The 6,000-nt window shown below is 43.2% G+C and overlaps 1 protein-coding gene across 2 annotated transcripts in view; it reads left to right on the top strand.

The window, feature by feature from the left end:
* The window catches only part of LOC143294903 (ras-related protein Rab-23-like), a 43,839-nt gene that overhangs the window by 20,111 nt on the left and 17,728 nt on the right, over positions 1-6,000 (top strand). The window lies entirely within an intron of this gene.

The following is a 6,000-nucleotide window of genomic DNA, read 5'->3' as shown; positions in this document are numbered from 1 at the left end:
TTTATGGGGAACTCTCGTTACAGCCCGTTTCGGATTCTCATTCTCACATTGTCAATAGTTGACCGCATTGTCAACAGTTAACCGCATATTTCTTCAGGTTCAAAGGGTATCACCAATCGTCATCCAGACCCTCCGAGTGTGTGAAGTGAAACAAAATACAGGAGGATTAGCCTCGTGTGTCTTGGCCTTGTTTTAGTTCCCATGCTATATTCATGACCCGTGACCCTACCCGAGGAACACGATCGGATCCGTCTAACTGCCGACACAAACAGTAACACCGGCTCAGCCATTGTGCGGCAGGCTAATCCACACGGTATACACCGAATGGGTAACCCCCCCTCCTACACAACCACCACCCATAAATCGTTTCAACGGAGCTTGTATCGTTTGAACCTCGAGTGGATTCCATTAACACGTGTCCGTCTGCGCACAAAGACTTGTCCTGAACGATCTGTTAGGCTGGCCTACCGTTTGCCCTATACGATCTGTTAGGATGGCCTACCGTTTCCCTCCAAGTTGAACGATCAGGAACGTCGGTCGAGGAGTGCTAGCTTAAAAAAAAACAAAAACAAAAAAACAAAAAAACGATGGTCACACGTAACTTGGGTCTTTGTTTATGCACAAAAGAGGTGAAACCAAGTGAGACTTTTGTTCCAACACAAAGGATGTGGAACGAACAGCAAAATTATGACTTTTTTTTTTAGGAAGTTGAAGTTATTGCTCTCAGGAAGGAGGAGTATTCCTGTTGTAACAAACTAATGGGATTGACTCTGGGAATTAACACAGGGTGTTTGTTTGTTTGCTTGTTTTGATCTATAGAACACGGAGACCTCGGAGACGTTACTTTCCATGAGATTACGGTGTTGTGTTTATTCTGAAAGCAGCTAAACGTCGTTGAGTCTTTAGACCCCCAAACCAACCAGGTAAAGGGATGATTAAAATAAGACCTCACTGCAAAAGACCACGGGCAATATCGTAACAACAGAAAACGTCATGGGAGCAGATGGGGAGTTGGGTTTGTGCCGATACTGTCTGGATCCCCAAGGGACACAGACTGACAGGGCGGGGATAACGAAAGACAAGGCACAGAGGGAACGAGGGGACACTGTTTACCTGCCCGACCAGCTGTAACTGTTGAACAAAAAAAGCCAATCTGCACATTGCGCTGCTGACTGGAGCAACAAATCGATTGATGGTCAATTAATAACAATTTACTGTGCAATAGACCGCTGAACGAGCAGTTGCCGTTGTGAAGCTGCCGAGGTGGGGAACCATTATTGTGTGATTAACGGGAGATAAAGACTATCTGTGCGTGACATTCGGAGCCGCGCATGCACACGGAACAATGATTTGATTAGTTTAATTACCCTCCACTGTAGGAATGCAGCGGAATGTGTCGTGAAGTTTCGTCACAGATAAAACCTGCGGTGACTGCATGATGTTGAGTCAGAAATGTGCATTTGCAGCACTTCGGGTGGTAGACATACATAGCAAATTTTGTATCCGCCCCAAGCAATTGGCGTGTAAAAACGACATGCAATCACGAAGGCCTATATGCAGACAGAGAAGTGTCGAGTTCGGTGCCTTTTGAATAACTCCTACGATAGTTGGTCTAGTTTACCTGTTTGTTATACCGAAATGTATGGTGCTGAGGTCTGCGCTTTCGATGCAAACTATTATACGCTTTGCAAATCTTGTTTGTATGTGGGTCAAACGGAATGTATGCAACATAAGTTCTGAATTTATATTATAAAACGTATGGTATTGCTCGATTGTTACGTCTATAAATGGGTGTTAGAAATCTGTATTATAGTCTGTATTTTAGAACTTCTGTCCCCGAAGTATTTCAGTGCGGTAATATTGGAAGTTTTGCAGACTGTTTTTCGATCAAAACAGAATGATGATGGATCAGCGCTGCTGGTGAGAAAAATATTGGAATATGAACAATAGCATGCCCTTCGATCTCAATAAACTGATAACATGGTGGGAGGCAAATGGTGCACAGTGTGTGTGTGTGTGTGTGTGTGTGTGTGTGTGTGTGTGTGTGTGTGCCATTGTGATTGTAGGAGCGGGAGGAGGAGTATGTGTGTGAATGCACGCACTCGCGTATGCGCGTGGTGAGAGAGAAAATGAGAAAGTGTCTTAGAGAGAGACAGAGACAGATCAAGAGAGCAAGCATATTTGCATATTCACATGTTTTCAGTCTGTCAGTCGTCAGCCGTTCTCGCTCTGCCCTCGTGTTCCGATGTCAAAGCTGAACAAAACGACATGTCGGAACTAGCCCTTCTACCTTGTCCTTCAACACCCTGTCAGAGTAAACGGAGTCGTTTTATGTCTGACGTATAGAGACAGTTACCCCCCGTTCGATAGGTTCCGGTTGATAGCTGCCGCCACGATTAGAACCGAAATAACCATCGTCTCAAGTTTTATTGCGACAGACTTGAGTGTGCAGCACTCTTCGCGAACCTAAAGAACGTTTTGTTGATGTTGTTTTTATCTTCTTTTTTGGAGGGGTGGGGTGGGGGTAAGGGGGCTTCTGGGGCAATGGGGATGGGGGTGTGGCTTCAGGAATTGAGTAATGAGGGATGTGAGGAAACTAATAAATCTACAGGTGTCATTGACATGTAGACTAAATAATCAAGTGTGACACATGTGTAGAATAAATATGTTGGTGTGACTGGCACGACGAATAAATGTGTAGGAGTGTCCGACATTCTTCATACCCGTTTGTGATCATATCATCTCTTCACGTTACCACGCTTTACTAGACGAGTGATAATCCAGGTTAAAGGACAAAGGTCCCCTAACCTTTTACGGCCATAGGCTTAGTGGTAAGTTCATTTCCATTGTGTCTGTGGCTCGGTACAGGAAGGCGGGGACCACTCCTCTCCTCTACTGCTTTTAACCTTCCCCGACCAGAGTAAGGTATCGAGATTTGAAAACAAAGTTATGTGGATCCACAGACAATAAATTTGTTGCTTAAAATCAAAAACAAATAGAGAACAACCACCACCAACAACAACAACAAAAACGACATTGCTCGCGATATAGACAATGGCTGAAGCACGTCAGAGTATCATGGGAATTCCACAGATGGAACAAGACATCATGTTACTTTCAGAAAGAAACACAAATGGGCATAGACACAAGTTTAGATCGTCGTCACATTTTGGGACCAGTTATACAGCGAATAAAACTGGAAAGAAAAAAGGTTGTCACGTTATTTATAACGTGCTTTTAGACGAGAGAACACTTTCGTTTTACCTTTGGGAGAGAGTATGTTGAATCTTGCAGGGATAAAAAGATGATAAAAAAGCATTGTATTACAGCATTTTGCATTCTGCCATAACACTGTAGAAATAAAGAGAATAGTTTGGATTAAATTTGTCACAAGGATTTAGTGCGGCTTGGTGCAGTCGAATATCTTTATTCAGAACACCATTGCAACAGTTAAGTACAGAAGAGCGGAGTACAAAACATCAAATTACAGCGCAGTCTCATTGTTCTCGTTCTTGTAGCATTGTAATTCATTACCAGAACACTTTTTTTTTCCTGCTAAAGGACTTTTGGGTCCATACGGTCTGTGATAACAAAGCCTTGTCCTGATAGTCATCAAGTATTTTCATGTCTGTAAAGAGTTCTCAGCGTGAGTCTATAACATTTTTTCCCGGCTGGAGAGACCCTATACACAGAGGATCATTGAACACCTGCATGCGTTCTCAATAGTGTTGCAACCACCACCACCGAATCTATTAAACCCGCCCTTGAGCCATGTGTTGACCGTTCATGCCATGGGAAGGAAGCGAGTGATTGTGTCTGACACCGTGATAACCTCATCAGCAGTCCATCAGGAGAGAGAGAGAGAGAGAGAGAGAGAGAGCGGTTTATAACAACAACGCTCCAGACATTTCCAATCAGGGTCGACCCCGAGAGAGTAACGCCGTAATTCCCACCATTGAAGGCTAAGCCTCCAGAACCTTTCCGGTCCACGGCTGCCACACAGGGAGACAGCTGTCCGCACCGATTGTGGGGCTTACCTCCCCTCCCCGTCCCAAGAGCGACAGAAAGCTGGTGTCAAAAGAGGGGGGATAAGACTTGTGACTGACTTCAAGACGTTGACATGTGGCCAGGGCCAAGCAGGGGATCATGTGGGCCTGTCCTTTGGCCTAAGGACTACTGATGTTAGTGAGAGCATATAGGCAACAGTGCAAAGGTGACCTCACATTTCAGCCATAATATAATTCCTGCATTGTTTTTCACGAAGCTGCCGAACAGTACGCAAGCTGATTTATGGTTAGAGGCTATAAAGTATAATGGTTGTATATTTTCTAGTTAAGTTCTGGTAAATCATCGTTTTCAAAAAAAAAAAAAAATTTTAAGCATTCTGTGTACGAAATTCGTACCACGGAGAGCACAGCGTTATAATTCGTAGTCAGTCAGACTTTTCTTCCGACTGCACATATCATTTACATATCAAAGTGGTTTCAATTTTATCTCTAAAATTTCTCCAGGGACAGATGTGCTTGTTGTGGTTCATTCGCGCTGTTGTATGCTGCACATGAATGGGATCTCGGTTTATTTGTCACTGAGTTGATATTCAGCACTTTGTCTCAACCCTCTAAAGTGTGTGATCGTTTTAGATGTTTACTACATTACAAAGATATACCACAGATGTATGCTGGGTGGCAACAACAGATCTGCAGTGCCGTTACAGAATGCACACGGCGATACGAGAACTGCATAAAGACATTGATTCTGCATTAGCTGTCAGCCGATCACCCAGCCACAGGCCATTGCGGGGTGCCAAATGGAAATGTATCATTCAGCCCTATTGTTTATAAGGAATTTTGGACTGTAGAAACATTATATACACTGATAAAAGATAACAGTGCCTGGTTAAATAATCATGTATAATTGATTTGTAACAAACGTTTCATGTCCACAAAATGCATTTGGCCTTTTATATAATTTATATGTACGTATCTCCACTTCGAATTACTCTGAAGTTACGGCATGTAAACCTCGCACATGTTTCAATGAGAAGATTGACAGAGAAAAGAAAGCGTAAAGAGAGAACAAGAAACAATGAGACTGTCACACAAGAAAACAATAAAAGAATCTTCACCAGAACGTGTGCTTCTTGGTAGCGTGTATCCGTGTCTCATCGAGAAAGCCAGGGGTCGAGACAGACAGACAGACAGACAGACAGATCGAACAACCGATCGACCGAAAAGAGATCTCGAACACTATTTTTTCTTTTTGTTTTTAATATGACATGTGTAGCTTACAAAACAATCGCATGCTTGAGAAAGAGAGACAGACAAGCAGACAGACAGACATGCAGACAGACAAACAGCCAGGCAGACAGAATTAAGTTAGGAACCCAACACCACATCGATGTGTCATGTATGCAGCTTGCGAAACACCCACTCTCAGGGGCAGAATGAGGGACAGAGTCAAGCTGTGAAATCGACCACAAAATGACGAAGCGTGTGCCACGTGCAGTTTGCAAAACGCTTGCTCAATATGTTATGCAAACTGGACTGATATAGACATGCATGCATGTAGACGCTTTGGGGCTTTTTTTTTAACTTTTTTTTTTAAAGTCTTTGGTACATGCGTGCTGAATACCTAGTCCTGAATTGGTAATACGTGTTTCATTTACCACTGGATGCTTTTAAAATAAACATTGTGTATTTAATTCACAAATGAATACTTCGTCCCAAATAAGTATTACGTGTTTAATTTACTACAGAGTATTTAGTCGTAAATAAGTAGTGTGTTTTTAATCCAATCCTGAATATTTAGTCTCTCACACACACACACACACACACACACACACACACACACACACACACACACACACACACACATGCATTCATGTACTGTGTGTCACACACACACACGCGCGCGCGCGCACGCACTGTGAGTGACGTGTGTGTGTGTGTGTGTGTGTTTATCAGACACACGTTCCTTCAGCAGCTGTTTCTTTGTGCTCAC

The sequence above is a fragment of the Babylonia areolata genome, chromosome 20, assembly GCF_041734735.1.
Source record: "Babylonia areolata isolate BAREFJ2019XMU chromosome 20, ASM4173473v1, whole genome shotgun sequence".
In the NCBI taxonomy this organism is placed as follows: domain Eukaryota; kingdom Metazoa; phylum Mollusca; class Gastropoda; order Neogastropoda; family Buccinidae; genus Babylonia; species Babylonia areolata.
This window is presented reverse-complemented; position numbering and strand designations above follow the sequence as displayed.